The sequence below is a fragment of the Ruditapes philippinarum genome, unplaced genomic scaffold (genome assembly GCF_026571515.1).
Source record: "Ruditapes philippinarum isolate M1 unplaced genomic scaffold, ASM2657151v2 ctg2777_1_1_1_1, whole genome shotgun sequence".
NCBI classification, from domain to species: Eukaryota; Metazoa; Mollusca; class Bivalvia; order Venerida; family Veneridae; genus Ruditapes; species Ruditapes philippinarum.
Genome location: NW_026858415.1, coordinates 44,527 through 64,256, shown reverse-complemented (window position 1 = coordinate 64,256; position 19,730 = coordinate 44,527). Strand labels below are relative to the sequence as shown.

The window sequence follows — 19,730 nt, the reverse complement described above, 5'->3', positions numbered from 1 at the left end:
TAAGCATTTTTTTACTATTATTTCAATAAAAATCAATTTTTATTTCTTAATAAAACCTGCTAGTGCGTCATATATGACATGTTGTGAGGGACTTCTATAGTTTTACCAAGAAATATCTCTATGTTGGTGTACAAATATTTGTTCGTTTTTATTCATTTTTTACAAGGACATTAGATTTCCACTTGCTAATGACCAATTATAATAAGTTAATATTTTGATTACTGTCATAATGATTAGTTGACAAAATTCATCATTGTAATTCATTGACGGTAATACAGTTTGAAGGCCAGGTTATATTATTTTGCAAAAATAAGATAAAAGCAAACCTTAATTGACATTGCACGGTGCCAACACGACTTAATGTCGCTGTATAATTCATGATATGTAAGTAGCATGGCTCAAAATAGGCAGTTCCTAATATAAAATATCTATCTGCAATGTTTCAAATTTATTTTGCTGCTGCACCCACAACATAAAATATATCCAGTAATTCGAAGCGTATTAACTCAAAGGCAGAATGTCGTTTGAAAGCAATTTGTTTGGAAACATGCCCTGAATGAGTAAGCAGATATGTTTGATAAAATCTCGGTTGCTAATGGTAAAAATAAAACGATTGTCGTACCGTGGACCACATCATCTAAAAAGTAAAACCATATTATTTACGGACAAAATATTTAAACAAAATGTATTGTGATGATTGAAGGAACATAAGTTTTTTCCAACATAGAATTATTTTTGCTTTGTGCTTTGTCTTAAAAGTTATTTAAATTTATAAAATAATTTAGAATAAATAATAACAACCTACTGACAACATAAAAATATGACGTATGACATATATACAAGAGGGACTTAACAAGAGGTATAAAATCACCTTTTTTAATTTTACATGATGAAAAATCAAGCAACGGGAAATATTAAAACTCGTTACAAGAAATACAACACAATGCTCAATGTTGTAAGTTTTATGGCTCAAGTGATCAGGAGACAATAGGCCCGCAATACGGGGAATGTATAATCATTTTAGTTTCAAAACAAATAACCAGGACGTTCTTGAAAGCATTTTGAACAATGTATCTACACACGAACTATGTATGTGCGTTTCAAAATATGTAACAAATATAAATAAACGTTAGCTCAATGGTATTCAAAAACTGAATAAATGAATTTGCGTTTTATAAGGTCAATGATTCTAAGATAATTCTTTTGAAATGAATATTAAAGAAAAGAGCGTTTCAATTATTTGCATTTAAAAAATGGTAGAATGTTTTATTACAGAACTATTTAATGTAAATTGATCACTTATGAAGCCAGAAATATGACAACATAATTATAGTCATGGACAAATATAACTGAAAACTTTGAGATACTGCCATGATTGTATTATTTGTCTTTACACGAATCCCCAAATTATTCCATAAATAATGTTTGTTTTTCTTAACATTACATTTGAAATTTAATGTCATAATTGATGAAATAAAAACACTTCATAATTAGGGCGCTCGAATATAATATTATAGATTTTGTAACATTGAAATGCAAAACTATCTGTTGATGTGAAGGCCAGAACATTTAAACATTGAATTGCTATATTATTTGTTTCTGTTTTAATTGTTAAATCAATCAAGTGTTACATAATCAATTTGATAACTGTAGTTACGCTATTCTTTAAATGTTTAAATGTTAAAACACATTCAAAACTGAACAAATACTTAAAATTTTCCTGCGATCTTTTAGGCTCTGACTGGTACATTTAAAATATCTACTAGATAAATATAAGATTTTAATGTTACAACGTGTGATTTGCATTGTAAAAGCCTTTGTTAATGTGATAATGCCATTATCAAATGATTTTAAAGTTTAAAAATATAACTATCTTTAATATTTTTATGACTCAGATCAAAAGTAGAATATCTGTACTGGTATTAGATTGCTTTGAACGAGACGACATTTATTTAATACTTGCTATGTGGCATTATTTCTTCGTGAGAAACGAAACGAAAACGAAGAATGCTTGAATAATGATAACTAACAAGTAACAAAAGTATATTTAGGAAATAATTCCAAAGTAATTCAAATAATATTTAGTAAAACCTTAACTAATTAAAATTACTAATTAAAATAAGTTTTTTATACTTTTATTTGATTAATTCCAAGACTTAACATCGTAAGCAACGCTGATAACTGTCATTGTTAGAATAAGACTATGCCTAGCGTGAGTTCAAGCTTATTAGACAAGTTAGTTTAATCTTTGAATTAAGTTCATTTCTTTAAACAATTCTATGTTTTGGATGACATTGAGTCAAAATGTTCTGAAAGTAAATGTACCAGATTTTATTAAGAACCTGTGTAAGTTCAGGGGGCATGCACAGACTCTTGAACAAAGGAGCACCATCTCTTGAAAAGAAAAAGTGCTGCAAAGACAGACTTTAATTCCTTTTGTCAGACAGACATGATCAAGTACTCAAATGACAAATTATCAAACAATACTTTCCATTTATCTTATAAATAAATGCATGGTCATAGTAAATTATCTTGTTTCCGTCAACATTTCAGCTATCTAGTTTAACAAGGCATGAACCTGAGACAGCGAAATGTTATTGATTCGGTGTCCATAATATCTTTCCAAAAGTTTTAAAATCAGTTGTAATTTTTACCAAAAAGATTTTCTGAATAAGAAAATTTACGGACTGGAATTCAATTCATAACAAGAATCCAAAATCGTTTAATTTCATTTAGCTTATCAGGATGCAGAAACTAATTTGCATTATTTCTATTATTTAACAGAAATGCGAGGAATCTAAGAGAAAGTGTTTTTGTTGGAATAAATTTTCCACACTGAGTTCTCATCTGATAAAATGCATTGTCCAAATGTTCAACAAATTTAAAACTATAAATTACATTTTTTTTTTAAAACAATTATTTGAATGTGCAAATGGCATTTGATTAAGTCATACTGGACTAAGAATCCCAGCAAATAATCGATTTTCAATTTTATTTTAGAATAATATTTGTTTAATATACTTTGTATAGTTTTCCGTTTAAAATGTCCCAAATAATCTATGTGCGAATATAAATCTAATGTTTTTAGGTTTTGGATCTTAATAGTCACCTATACTACCAAGATTTATACTCATTCAAAGATTAGTACTCACAAGAAAGTGCTAGTTTCCCTTAATATTTTCAATAATTACTTTCATAGATTGTTTAATATATTACTTTTACCGAATTATCTTGATGGATTCTTCTGTCGTAACGTGTAAGCTACATCGCCTCATGTAACATTTGACAATCTAAAGAATCGTTAAAGATATAATAACAGTCAATTACTGAAAAGTATCATTACTAAGAAAGCAATTTATATCTCGTTCAGTAACCGAATTTAAGATTATATAAAACCAATTTTTATTCAACACGTTTTCATATTAAGCAATGATAAACGAGGCATCATTGAATGGTTGTCTTCGCATACCGTATCCTTTCGTTATTTAGATGTCTTTTATAATCTTGATTTGTTCCTTAATTTTTCTTTTCTTCGTATTAAGCATAAGCCTCATATATTTCTAGGAGATATTGAACTAGTGAGTAATAAGTAATAGCAAACATTTTAAACACCGAGTTAAAATGCTGTTTCTCTTGCAAAACATTACAAGTTGTGAGACTAAACTTATTTTACATTAACAATCCAGTTTTTACTTCTAATGGGATAAGTTTTAATAAAATATTTTTGTTACTCAAATATAGAAGTATTACTATTACATATTTTTATTAGTTCCGAAAGCTGTTACAAACAACCGTTTCGTATTATTGTAAGTCTGACCTGCACAGTTGCAGCTGTACAGTTGCACTTCAATAGTTACAATAGGAATAAAGATAATTTCCTGAAGAATATTCCACGATAGTCTTTGAAAATCTCGCATTTCATTGCATTTACCTGTAATACATGTAATACAAATTATATTTAAGTTCACGACTTGCAATACGTTTATTTGAGGAGAGTGTGACCTTCTGAGTAAAGATGTATTGCATTACAAAACGAGATATATCATGTGAAATTGGAATTGATTGACGATTATGTTTCTGATTTCTTCATTTATTTGGTATACTGAAAGGATTGAGGAATACATGGAATATGAATGTGTTTTATGTTGTTGTAAAAATAGATTAAGAACAAGTAAATGTTCATAACGTAAAGAAAATAGTACTGAATTGGAAATAATTTGTTAAACAGAAAACAAAATGTAACCAAAGCAAAGTGATATTTAGACACAAAATCTACACAATACCAACTTAATGTTATTGATCTTACTGTCAAAGTGCTAAAGAAGCGAAAAATACGTGAGTTATATGGCCAAATGAGTAAAAGTTTTAAAACTGTAACTGGACACCAATAAATGTTTTAAAAATGAAAACACTAATTATGCATTGTCATACTAAATGTGCATTTAATTAATGTACTACACACAATATATTTGATCGGTTTCAGAAATAAAAAAGGAGTTTTAAGAAATGCGAAATAAAATTCATGTATAGAACGCATAAGAAATTAACACAATGCTGAACAAATGAGTTGTATTTGATAAAACATCTTAGTAATAAAAGAAAGATCATTACATCGGCAAAATATCGAAATACAAGAATAGTATATCTTAAGATATGCAATTTGGAATGAAGGATATTTCAATGATTAAGACAATTAAAAAAGAGAAATAAACAGAATACCTTTTATTTGAATTGAGTACTTTATCTCAAGAAGTTCTCAGTTCATCATGCATGCAAAATGCCACAGACTTTATTCTCTGAAACATTATTCTTGCAACGCAGGTGCACAGTTTAATAATTTTAATCTGTTTTTATAGGGCTTGGTTTGCTTACTTCCATATATAAATATCACTATAGCTAAAACATAAGAAAAATACAAATTAAAAATACATAAATTGCCACTTTGTATCAACATACAAGGCGAATTATAAATGATATTTTTAACAAATAAAACGCTCATATTGGTCACTTCAATATTATATACAATGGTTATACAGTGTAACTTCCGAATTCCGGAACTTCGGAACTTCTGAAATCCGGAAACTTCTAAAAACCGAACAATTTTTTCGGTCCCGATTTTTCCCTTCTGTTTTCTATTAATATAATACTTCTATTCCGGAACTTCTAAATTCTGAATTCCGGACGATATTTTCGTAAAATTAGAGTCAAATCAGTGCAATTATACCTCCAAAAACCGGAAATATCCAAAGGTGTGAAATACATTGTAAATCGAGAATGTTTACTTAATCTCCTTATCGATTGTTTACTAATTAGCGGTGATCGTGTAATTTGACACGCGTTAAAATCACAAACTGTGAAATGGTATGTTTGAAGTGATGCGGTTAATCAAAGTAATTTACGGCGGTCAGTTAAATTGAAGTGTTTATAAGCGGATTAAATGACAGTTAATTGGACAATGTATGCATCAAACGTCTTTAGGGATTTCATTGCATTTGATGTAATAAATAATTAACCAACATCGGACGATATGTAAGTTTATGCAATTAACAACATTTCTACAAACTGATATGATATTACAGTAATGGCCACATCTTCCTTGACATTTAGTGATATTTAGTGGCTTAGTCTTGTCCACATTATCATAAATTATCATAAATTCTATGTATCATAGAATTCCGGAAACCTCTGAAATCCGAACTTTTTGACAAGTCCCATGGGTGTTCGGTTTTCGGAAGTTACACTGTAATCGATTTGATCCTGAAGTATAAAAATATTGAATTTTTTCTATTCTAATCTTACTTCTACTCAAACTTCTAAAAACACATAACATTTTACCTTATAATGTCAAATGGTATCATTTCCAAAGTAGGATGAATATAAACATTCAGTTTTATAAAATATATACTACAGTAAGCTGTTGAGTAGTTAAAATCGTCATAATTTCTTCCGTGTTTTCATTTGACATATAGTATTGTTTGAAAGTGGAATGAGGCATACCTATTCAAAGAGTTCTTAAATATTGAAAACGAACTGTAGCATCACAGATGGTGTTTATTCGTTTTATCGCTCTAACTTATTGATTATAAAGGACAACCTCTTAAGTCGACAAAAAAATATATCGAGTGCAATCCAAAAAACGATCATGACATGCTATGATGTATTTTTCCCTTGAGCACATCTTAAAATGTTGTTTTGATTTTTTTACAATATTTCCTTCAAATCATATGAAAGAACAATACGGAAAGAAGGTGGCAATTCCTTTAGCATTTATCACATGATCACAAGAACCGGAAATAAATCAGGATCTTTCTACGCCCTTTTATGTTGAGTGAAAAGTTGTCTATGTGTAGAAAAAATAGTATTATCTTTTAAAAGACTCTTTATCTTAATTTCATACAATGCACTTTGTTCATTTTCTTCTAAATTACTTCTTCGATACATATGTTTTCGTATTGAATTATCATATTGTTGGCACAATGTCAAAACTAAAACTTTGAAAAAAAATGTGAAAACATCATGAATTCTACAGTTGAATACACAGATCCGTTTCCAGATGTAAACTAAAGAACTAAAGAAGTGACACAGAGCCTATAATGAAACAGTTTGTCGACAAATTGTGTCAAAATATTAGTTCGCTATCAGTCGGATTGTATTTTTGACAATAACCATACACACAAGACAGCAATAAAACACATTATTAATTGACATTTTATCAGTTTTATGCTACAGATGTGTAATATGAGCCTTTATTGTGGAAGATGTCGAAGCTATTGACACATGTTGAGTCTATACATTTGCTTTATATGTTATATGTAAACCCAAAACTGTTGATATTCGTCTAATTATAATACATGTAGTTTATGAAGAATTACTATCAATTGCTGAAATAGTCAGTATAACCATCTCTATATTTAACGTTATTCATAACCAACCCAAACCAACCTTCCAGGAAACAAACTAATCCGGAAGTTGTCGAAGCTTGTAATACTTATTCGTAACTTCTAGATTCATATTACCAGTTATTTATTTCTCTTGAATTGGCCAAAACGAAAACAAAATACTGTTTTAAACAGTTCAGATATACAGATACACAATGTATCTACATACCATACTCTTTTAGTACTTTTAGTTAATTTTATACGAAACTAATGTTTAAGTTTTGAAAACTGTAGACAAAGTGACTTCAAAAACAGTTTGCTAAAAGATGCTATTCAAAGATAAAGGTATCACGATGAAAACAGAAAAGCAGTTTGGTATAAGGCGACATCCAGGAAAAAGGTTAACACACTTATTTGCAATTCTAGTAATAAATGACTGGACAAATAATTATAGCTAAAATGAGCATATATGAAAGTCCTTAAAGGCACGTAGGTAAATGCTAGCTATGACATGTGGCTAATAAACTGATTTAGAAATAATGAAATGTAGTCTGGAAAACTATCAAAACAATTTTACCGATCTTTGAAAATTACCACGTCAAGAATTCCAAAAACAACACTCACAAAATAGTTGTATTTGTCAACGGCCTTCGTGGTCAATTCCTTCGCATCAAAACTCCAAACCAGTGTTAAACACCGCTGCTAAGACCGATATTATTTCATAATTTTAACATGTTATATAAACTTCAAGATAATCTGTAAAGTAGAGAAAATAAGAATCCCTAAAGAAAGTCCAACACAACATAATTGAAAATGTTGCAAGCTCGGTTTGATTGAGCCTGTTCATGGACGGTACTGTAAAGTGCAAACTACCGTCCATGCTACCTAGCACCGGCTTGAGCAGAATTCAACATTTAAAACATGAAACGGTAAAAGTTTGAATTTAGAAACATCCGCAGATGTGTTCATACGGCGGTTATCATGGAACCTTCAGCGTGACACCTCCGTGCCATTCCACGAAAAGCGGCGTATGTAACATTATGTTTGCCCAAAACATTTGAGACAGGAATGTTGTCCCATATAACAGAAATAAACATGTTATATGTCTATTTTAAACAATTGTTTTTTTAAGTGATAAATCACATATTAGTAAATGAACTCGCCATGTCTTTAGAAAACTGATGGATTTATCAGTCTGTAGAGATAACATTCTACCAGCATATATTTGTCTTCCAAACATAAGCAGCTACTGCAGAGTTGATTTATTTATTCCCACTTGATTTAAAATGCCCGTAAAATAAGTCATATAATGTCCTGTTTTAAAGATGTTTATATGCACTAAAGCTGTTGTATCTTAGATCATCCTTGAAGACCAATAGATTTGTTCTCGTTTAGAAACTGCTCGTTCGAATAGTCTGAAATGCAATCAGTAATTTTAAACGTCTTTAATCTACCTTGAAAGTACGTAGTTTGAAATTTTACAAATAGGCACCGTACTCTAAATGATATACTTAGTCTAGTAAATTACTTCTAGGTGCCGCCTTCATTTTGTTTGCCTCATTTTTGTATGCTTTATCAGATATTTCAGGACTAGCCTTTAAATAATGAGTGAACTTTATAGTATATCATGACCTGCAGTGTCGATAAGTTTTGCGTGCAGACAATGCTATTAGAAGATGTTGTTTAGACATCTTTAAAAATATATGGTATTATAAAACACGTATGAAATGACATAATTTTAATGACACCTGAAATGTTTTATAATTTGTAAAACTGATTTTCAATAGTTGTTTTATTCTCTATTCATTGCAGTCAGTGCTTACATAACCTTCTTCTAGGCGAGTAAAACTGAAGTATGTTCATAAAAATAACAGACGCGAGACATTGTGTTTTTATGAGGTTTCTTTCCTTTTAGAATCGACGAAACAAAAGTTGTGCCAAATAAGATGATCATAATTGGTATTTTATTATATAGCGTATGTTTAAGGATATAATTTTTTTTGACGTATTTAAAACCAAACATAACATAACAAATAATACATATTTAGACTCGTACTTGCCTTTTGTTGAATCTCTAGTTCTTAATATCTAATAGAAATTAAAAAAGAATTAAAAAGATCCAAATAAAGTAAGATTCCTCGGAACCTTTATTGCAACAACATTACATGGAAATTGCAGAATCGGTGTGATTGAGTCTTACATGAGGCTAATAGAACATGCAATTTAGATATGAATTTTACAACTGTATAGTAATAATTGTTTCACAGATGTACAAAACGAAAGATAACGAGCCTATTAGGAAATGATTTGTATCAAATTGTGGCATGGGTATAGTTCGTAATGAATTTGATTGTATTTAGAAAGTATGAACATGTGTTTTTATGCTGTTGTAAAAATAGATTAAAAATGTTAATCGCCTGAAGAAAGGAATGTGAAATAATTTGCTATTATACAGACAACAAAATGTTAACAATAGAAGCGAAAAATACCTGAATTATATGGCCAACGATTAACATTTTTAATTTGATAACTGGACAGCAACAAATGAAGGTTTTTAAAAATGAGACTATCAATTATGCATAGGCAGACTGAATATAAAAACTGAAATAAATGTACTACACAAAATATATTTGAACTGTTTCAAAATAGATAAAGAATTTCCAAGAAATGTCCGTGTCTGGAACGAATAAGAATTAACACAATGCATAAAAATGCGATGTATTTGATAAAACAGAGAAATACAGAATCCCTAAAGAAAACCCAACACGACAAAATCTTACCATGGTAGTATTAAGATAAAGATTCAATATCTTAATACCAAGATAGTATAGTTCTTAGGATATGCAATTTGGATATTTCAATGATTTAGACAACTAAAATGTATCATGATATATCACAGTACAAAAAAACAACAAAAAACAACAGAATGACAAATTATTGTATTTGATTGTGTTATTTATCGCATAAAATTGCCTGTATATAATGCACGCAAAGATCAAGCTCATTATTCTTTGAAACATAACTCTTGTAACAATGATTTATGGTTAAAACATAAGAAAAGTACATACATAACTCAGGTTTCATCTAATAAAGCGAATTTTCAATTTCGTATTTTTTATTTATTTATTTATTATTAGTATTTTATCTACGTTTTTTTCGCAAATGAAAGGCTCTTATTCGCCACTTTAACATTAATTAAAATGAATACAATTGATAAGATCATGAAGAATAAAACATTAAAACTCTAAAAACTAAACATATCAATAATTCATTGAGATTATATTTACACGTCTTAAAACACATTTTATCTACAAATGTCAATGTCAAGAATATTGTTTCAAAAAAAGTTTGAAGGATGAAAATTCATAAATTGGATTATAAACATTGATGAAGTGTATGCTGCAGGAAGCCGTTAAGTGGTGAAAATGGTTATACTTAGTCCGAGTTTACATTTGTTTTAATGTTTGTTGTTTAAAAACATAAACAATATGCTTTGGCATCACTGATAGTGTTTATTCATTTTATCACGCAAAGTTATTAGGTATAAAGGGAACCTCAAGACAACCTTTTAAGTCAACGAGAAAGAAAATTTATCGCGTGTAATTCAAAAAACGATCATGGCATGTTGTGTTTTTTATTTTTCCTTGTGGAAATCTTAAAATGTTGTTTTGATTTTTTTTACAACGTTTCCTTAAAAATCATATGACAGGACAATGCGGAAGTTAAAATATCATTTGCATTATCACACGATCAAAAGAACCGGAAATAAAACATGATCTTTCCATTCCCTTTTTGTGTTGTGTGAAAAGGATGCTATGTGTAGTAACAATATACCTGTGTGAGAATACTTCTTGCCTCAACTGCATACCATTAACTTTACTTTGTTCATTGGTGAAAAGATCATGTTTTCGAATAAGATATGAAAATAAATGTATCGTTTCAAATAGCACATCAAAAACATCATAAAGTCATAAATTCTACAATTGCATACACACATCCGTTTCCAAATCTGAAATAAAGAAGTAACACAGAGCCTATAAAGAAACAGTTTGTCGACAAATTGTGTCAAAGTATTAGTTCGCTATCAATCTGATTGTTTGTATTGACAATAACCATACACACAAGACAGCAATAAAACACATTATTTATTTACGTTTGATCATTTTTATGATACAATGTTGTGATAAGAGCCTTTATTGTGAACAAGGAAGCTATTGACACATGTTGAGTCTCACCATTTCCTTTATGTTATAGGTATGCACTAAGACTGCTGATGTTCGTCTATTGACAACACATGTAGTTTATACATTTCATCAAAACTGATAACAAATTTGCCAAAAAGCAAATCTTCCTTTGTTGTTGAATAACTATCAATTCCTGAAAAAAATCATTAAAATCATTTTTATTTTTTACTTGTATATCCAGCAAAAATATTCAACTTTACAGTTTAATGCCTTATCAACAGAGTGTCATAAAAAACAACATCTTCCATGGAATAAACACATCCTTAAGTTGTAGAAATTAGCAATGTTTATTCGTTCTAGATTCATATGACAAATGTACAGGATCAGTTTTTTTATTTCTCTTGAATTGATCAAAACCAAAAACAAAATACTGTTTTAAATAGTTCAGATATACCATACTCTTTTAGTATTTTCAGTAAATGTTATACGAAACTAATGTTTAAGTTTTAAAATAACTATAATAGTAGAATTGCCTTCATAAACAGTTTGCTAAAAGATAAAGGTTTCACAATATAAATAGATAAATCAGTTTAGTATTCGGGTAATTATACGGTGACATCCAGGAATAAGGTTAACACACTTATTTGCAATTCTAGTTATAAATGATTGAACAAATATAGCTAAACATAAGCATATATGAAAGTCCTTTACAGCACTAAAGTAATTGCTAGCTATGACATGTGACTTATAAACGGATTAAGAAATCAATTATGTAGTCTCGAAAACAAGTAAAACAATTTTACCGACCTTCGAAAATACCACGTCAATAATTCCAAAAACAACACTCATAAAATAGCGATATTGCAATTATCATAGCTTCCGATTCTTTGTGTTAAGTATTGACAAGTTAACAAGAAAGCTTTAACTGCCTTATTCCAAAAAATAGACCACATATTATTATTTTATTTCTACGACTCAGAGACTTTCTTGGCTTTTTCATAATATGAAATCATCGGAATAAATTTGTCTTGTCTGATTCAAAAGTTCGCAAACCGTTTAATTGTTTAATTAATGTTAAATTGTTTTTGGATTTTAAAATGTTATAAGATTATTTGTTATATCTGGTTTTAACAAGTCATCCAATTTTCAAGATAATCTGTTACATTATGTTTGCCCAAAACATTTAAAATAAGAGTATTGTCCAATTTGACTTTTGCTTTAACAGAAATAAGCATATTCCATGTGTTTTTCAAATCATTTCTTTTTTAAAGTGATAAATCAGATATTAGTAAATAAAATCACTATGTCTTAAGAAAGCTAATGGATTTTTAGTAAATGTTTTACGAAATTAATTTTAAACTTTCAATATGTATAGAAAAGTGCCTTCATAAACAGTTTGCTAAAATATATAATTGAAAGATAAAGGTTTCACAATATAAACAGATAAAGCAGTTCAATATCCTGACATACAGGAAAATGGTTAACACACCTATCTGCAATTCTAGTAATACATGACTGAAACAAAAACAGCTAAAATAAACATATACAAAAGTCCTTAAAGGCACGTAGGTAATTACTAGCTATGACATGTAACTAATTTACGGATTTAGAAATCAATAATGTAGTCTGGAAAAGTAGAAAAACAATTTTACCGACCTCCGAAATTTACCACGTCAGTTATTCCAAAAACAACACTCATAAAATAGCTGTATTTTTCAATTATTATAACTTCAGATTTTTTTAGTTAAGTATTGACAAATTAACAAGAAATCTTTAACTGCCTACATATTTTTATTTTATTTCTACGACTCAGACACTCACCTGGGTTTTTCATAATATGTAATTCTCGGAATTAAAATGGTCTTGTCTGATTCAAAAGTTCGCAAGCCGTGACGTTTATTTGTTTAATTAATGTTCAGTTGTCTTTTGGATTTTTAAGTATTAGAATGTTATATCTGAATTTAACAAGTCATCTTATTTTCAAGATAATTTGTTGTATTTAGTTTGCCAAAAACACGTTTTTTTTGTCCATTTGCATTTTTATTATAATTAGATAATATCAGAAATAATCGGATTCAATGTGTATTTTTAATCATTTCTTTTTAATCAAATATTAATAATGAATTAACTTGTCGTCTTCCTAGAAAGCTAATGGATTTATCAGTCTGTACAGATAACATACAACCAGCATATTTCTGTCATCCAAACCTAAACAAATATTGCCGAGTTGATTTATTATTCCCTTTTGGTTTCAAATGCCCGTAAAATAAGTCATATAATGTCATGTCTTCGTGCTATTTATATGCACTAAAGGTTTTTATATCTTAGACCATCCTTATACATCATTAAATTTTCTCCCATTTAGAAACTGTTCGTTTCGATATCTGTAAATGCAATAGCTTAGTAATGCTGAACGCCTCTCAATCGACTTCGAAAATATGTAGATAGTTTAAGATTTAAAATTGACATCGTAATCTCAATAATATACATGTACTAGTATATTATTACCATGGCGCCGTCTTCACTTTTGTTTGCTTCATTTCTGGATGCTATATCAGGTCAATCCTTAACATAACGAGTAGACTTAGTAGGGTATTACGACATGCATGGTCACGATTAGCTTTGCGTCCCGACTTTTCAATATGTGTTGTTCTGATATATTTGAAATTATATAGCATTGTGGCAACCGTATGGAAAGACATATTTTAATGGCATCTGACATGTTCTATGTAAATTTTCAATAATGTTTTTATTCTAGTTTCGAGGAAGGTAGTCTAGTACTGGTGTAACTCTCCAGGAACGATGATTAGGAAACTACCCGCCTAGATATGATTGAAATACTGTTGGGAAAAGGCGTAAAATGAAATAATCAAACAAACAACGCTTCCATTTTTTGTTGCCACGGATCAATGTAGTCAATGCTTACAAAATCGTCAAACTGAAGTATGTTCATAAAAGTACCAGACGCGAGACGTTGATTCCTTATGGGTATCGTTTCTTTCAAAATCGACGAAACGAATGTTGTGCCGAAAAAAAAATATTTATTAGTGTTTAGTTATATCGCATGTATGTTTTTTTTTGATGTAATTATTTTATGTTTTTAAAACCCAACATGAAAAACGAAACATTAATCGGTACGTAATTACATTATGACCTTATATTGATTCCGTGCGTATTTTCAAACTAAAGGAACAACTTGCATGTCAAAGACAACATTTTTTCGTTTTCATTTCCTAGATAATTTTCAAAACGAGGTTGTATGTTAACTTAGTATTTGTTCCAAAGATGTACAAAACGACGGAAAACGCGCCTATTTAAGAAATGATTTGTATCACATTGTGGCATGTGTATAGATCGCGATGAAATTTGATTGTATTTATTGGCAAAACCCATACGCCCAAAGCAGAAATAAGATCACATTATTCATTGCAATTTGATTAGTTTTATGTAGCAGTCACTGTGGTGAAATAAACGCCTTAAATATGGACAAAATATAGGTTGTGAATAAACCTTGAGTTTCTAGAGGAATAACCACGTTTTTATTGATATATATGTACAGGCTGAATCATATTACGGTTGACAAAATGTGATACTGTAACGGAGGTTAAATAATGCTTCGACTGTTATTAAGTCTGTTTTTATCGCTATTTACGAAACAATCACATTGGTCACCAATTTTAAACCTGAATCAATAGTTGTATATCACTAAAGTGGCAAGGTTAAAATGGCACTTATATAAGGATATTTTAAAACTTTGATCTAATAATAAATAGGTTCATGTACTATGCTTGGCACTTGGATGAACTGAATTTGAGTTTATGTCAAGTCTTATATACGCATGAATTACAAGGGTTCAGTATAACTAAAAAACAGTGAATTCTCACTAGAACATATAGAACATTTTTTGTCTGCACGCATATGAAGAATTGATGATATTTATGGTGTTTTGTGCAAAAAGCCGCATATTTCTATTTCCATTAAATGTAACTATTTTCAGGAAAAATAATTTTTTAAGAAAATCAGTAATTGATGAGAAATATAGAAACTATATAAAGATCATTTTATTAATAGGTGCTTTCAGGTCATAAATAAATCAAAAGGTCTGCCGCAAATTTATAGTATATTTCTTTTTTTAGCCTTAAGCAGTAACATTTAGCAATAAATTAAACGTGCATTAAATACATCCTACTTAATTCTCTATCTTAAATGTTTTTTTTTATTTGGCAACATTATGCTTTGGGGAAAACTGTAAAAATACTTTGGGGGAAATACTATAATCTTAATTTTGTCTAACGATTCATTTTGATTCATGATAATACGTATGTATTCAGGTAGACTATAATAAGTAACAAGTAATAGATAAATATAAAATAATAGAAAATAGCCATATGTCAAGAAATACAAGATCATCTAACAAATGGTTAATGAAATGCAAAGATGTACATGTAATAGTGTGTTCGATTTGTATAATATAAAACTTTTTTATTCATTTAATTTAATTGATAAGTTTTTACTTAGTACAGACATAAATAGTACATACCATATCATTATGTATCTTATAAAGTGTATATGATTTACCACACATTTGATAAACAACACTTTTATTAAAATCGCTTACAACTTGAAATTATTTTTTATGTTCGCAATACCTGTGTCCTTCTTTTAAAGATGATTTACTTAATTTCTACGTTCACATTCAAAAGAATAGAATACGTGTTGTATGTTGTTGTTTTTTACCAAATTATCAATCAAGTTTAGAACGTTGTGTTTCATTTGTATTTCAAGCTTCACAAATGAAGGAACACCTCAAATACATGCATGTGATATTTCATTAAAGTAGGTACCACAAGCCAAAATTTGAAATAAATTGGAGTAATAAGTGTTATATATCATTGGAAAGATAATTTCAATACAAACTTAAAGATATACTCTGTTTTCAAATTTGATCGAAAAAATCAAGAGTTATCTCCCCTTGAAATTTTCAGATTTTCATATTTTTCTGCCATTTTTTGTCTAAGTTTCATACAGTTATAATTTAACTGAAATTTAAACTTTTTACTTATTTTCCACTACAGCTATACTTACAGAGTTTAATATATTCATATTTTTTGGATGTCCGGATTTTTCAGTTTAAAAACAGAGGCATTATGACCACTTTGCGGTGAATATAAACAATAGATGGTTTTATGATTTTCATATTTTTCTGCCATTTTTTGTCTAAGTTTCATACAGTTATAATTTAACTGAAATTTAAACTTTTTACTTATTTTCCACTACAGCTATACTTACAGAGTTTAATATATTCATATTTTTTGGATGTCCGGATTTTTCAGTTTAAAAACAGAGGCATTATGACCACTTTGCGGTGAATATAAACAATAGATGGTTTTATGATTTTTCGAAATGTAAACTATGTTTTTTTACATGCTCTAGTTATAAGATTACATTGATAAATATCAAATTACCTTGTACTTTTATGTTGTCTTACAAGAAAATGTGATGGCTGAAAGGTTGAATGACAATTATAATGTCATTTAATATTGAAGGTCAAAGGTCAAAAGTCATGGTATATGAGTTATTTTCATGAAACATTTTACACTAACTTAAAATCACTTAGTGTAGTGTTTTGCAAACAAAGCTTACATTGCAGGGCAAATGAATGTGTAAAACCACAAGCATTAATTACAAAAGTAATTGGATATTTGATAAGGTCAAAGGTCAAACATGTAAAAACATAATTCTGTTATTGTTAACTTATGAACAATGATATACATGTAGTAGTCATTAAATTAATTAAATGTCTTTGCAAAGGGCTTTTACAATTATGTATATCCTAGGTGCCCAAATTGCAACAAATAAGATAACAAACCATTGTGTGGTTAATTGACCTTATAGGTCAAAGGTTAATATTGGTTTTGGAGTTCATTGTCAGAATTTATATGTACTAGTATTTCAGAAGGGCAGGTAACTCCTCAGTTATATCCTTTTTTGATTGTTGTAATTCATTACTTTTTCATAACATATGAACATAACATATATACAATGTATATGTTACAAAATGCTAACACATTGTAACTCAAAACAAACATTACTTCTTACAGTTCTGATCTTTTTTATTGTTCACTTGTAAAACTACTTTCAGTTAACAGACAATTGCAGCAAGCCATCTGACTCCTGAAACAATATAAAAATTGGTCATTAAAGCAGTCATATTTGAAGATATTGAGCATATATTTACTGATGATTTAATAATTTACAGTCAAAAGACATGCTAACTACTGATTTAACATTAACTATTATTTTCTTTTAAGAATGAGTTAATATATGTTTTAAAATTTCCATAGCAGCCATTTTTTTCATCTCCTCTTCTAGCAAAAGATTTACATACAGTTAAAATTAGCCTAGTAGTTCCAGACTGACCAGATTTTAAAAAAGTTGGATTTTGGATAGGAATTTTATTATCAAAATGCAAAATTTCTACTTCATTTAATGTTTTTTCACATGTTTCAGCCATATTTACTAAAGAATGTAGTCCACAAAAAAAGTTATTCATCCTATCAATTGCTTCTCTTGACTCTTCATTCAGTTCATTGTAATTTTCATATATATCTGGTAAAACCTCTTTTCTGTAGTTTTCTAATAATTCATTAAATTTCATTTCAGAGCTGCTCTGTCACTCATTGTGTTTTTTATATTTGTTAAATTTTCTTTGCCACCTTGACTTTCATCTTCACTTGCTATATTAATATCTGTTAAGATTTCTTTGAAAGTATCTAATGTGTCTTGACTTGATTTTGTTGCCATATTTCTTAATCCTAACAATTTATAATTGCCACTATTATCTCTTGTGGCAAAAGCCCCCACCTACTTCCATATTTCGATGTTTCGTCTGAGTGTAAAGTTGTATTTTGTTCTTCACATACACTTGACAATTGTTTCTTTACCAAAATTCCTCTTTCAATAGTCCAATTATTAATTGTGCTTGGACTAGGAAGTTTATTTGGAAAAATGTTCACTAATTTTAATACACTTTCTATATTTTCTAACTTTACTTACATTTTCTGTAGTGACATGACTATTCAATAGGCTATAAACACATATATGCATTTCTGGTACATATGTTCTTGTATGTTCATCATAAAATAATCCTTGTTGAATTTTGGAGAGATTTTCATTTTGAAGTTTTAATGAATCAATATTTTCATTTAAATTCCTAATTCTTTCATTGTTTTCTTCATGTAATGTCTTAAGCTTAGTAATTTCATCAAGGAATCTAGTAACATCTTTTTCTGTATACTTTAAGTCATTTTCAGATTGTTCCAGCTTTCTATACTTTTCGCGCCAATAATTTTCTCTACTACATGTCCTTTTCAAATCTTTTTTTGGTAAATTAATTTTTTAAATTTGTTCTCAATTTTTGAATTCAACTCATTTGTATGTGATACAGATGCATTCAGTTTAAAATTTTCTTCTTTCACTTCTGTCAATTCCTCCATCAGGCTACAAGTTTGTTTTAAAAATAAATAAAAATTAAGGTTTCTTTTTTAAAATAAAATGTAACATGATCTTTTTAAATAAATTTGGTCATCATTAGTATTAAATTCCAAATTCTTTAACTTTTAAATATAAGTAATATCTGATCAGATTGTTAACTTTTGTTAATGTGAAATATTATTTGAAGTCTTTATACTATTATTTACGACTGGCAGACATTGATGGAACAATTTGTATTAATATAAGTAGAGCAGTATAATTAAATTTATTGATATCCCAAATTTTGAATCAATATTGACTTAATGAATGCTGAATATTTTTTAATATCTATCAATAAACTGATATTCAAAGACATCCCTTTTTATAAAATTTATTACCTTTCCCAAATATTTAAATGTTTATCACATATAACAAAGCATCACAGCGTTGTTGCAAAATGAAGTGATAAAAAAATGGAGGCACAATTAAAACCCTTTTAATTTACAAGTATAATAATGAAATAAGCTTTTTAGTAAAGCTACATACTTCACTGCAACTGTTTTGTAAGACATAGCTATCAATTTAGGATCATCACTTGTGGCATGAAAAGGGTCAAGTCTTGGATGTAATACTTCATTCACTTTCTGTTTAGCTGAATCACATTTTCTACTCTCTGACGGCATTTCATACATTTTTTTCAAAAATATTTCTAGATTATTTTCACCTTTCACACGGTGTCTAGATTTTTTTAAGTTTGCATGCTTCTTTATTAAACGTTCAATGTTGTGCCTGATGGTATTTTCAGTCACTTGACATTCAAATGTTTTTTTTAAATACTTAACAGTGTTTATTACACCAATTTTGGTGACACTTTCAAATATATCTCCATTAGTTAATGAATCCATGACCTGAAATTTCAAAACAAGAAATAAAAAAATACTTACTTAATAATATAGTGCACAGTCAAACTCACTGGCAAACAACAACAACTATAACAACTTGTAACTGAAATGAAATTGAAAAAAAAGAACAACAAATATAGAAAAGTGATAAAAGAGGATAATATTAGAAACTTCATTTCTAAAACAAAAACATGTTAACTTATGTTACAATGTACATGATCCCATTAATTATTGTTGGCCTTAAGTTACTGTTATTCAGCTAAATGGCTATTATTAATATTGTGCAACACATA

General features: G+C 28.8%; 1 pseudogene; it reads right to left on the bottom strand.

The window, feature by feature from the left end:
* Positions 1-17,200: 17,200 nt before the first annotated feature.
* On the bottom strand, positions 17,201-19,227 carry LOC132753136 (uncharacterized; annotated as a pseudogene).
* Between the last annotated feature and the right edge of the window lie 503 nt (positions 19,228-19,730).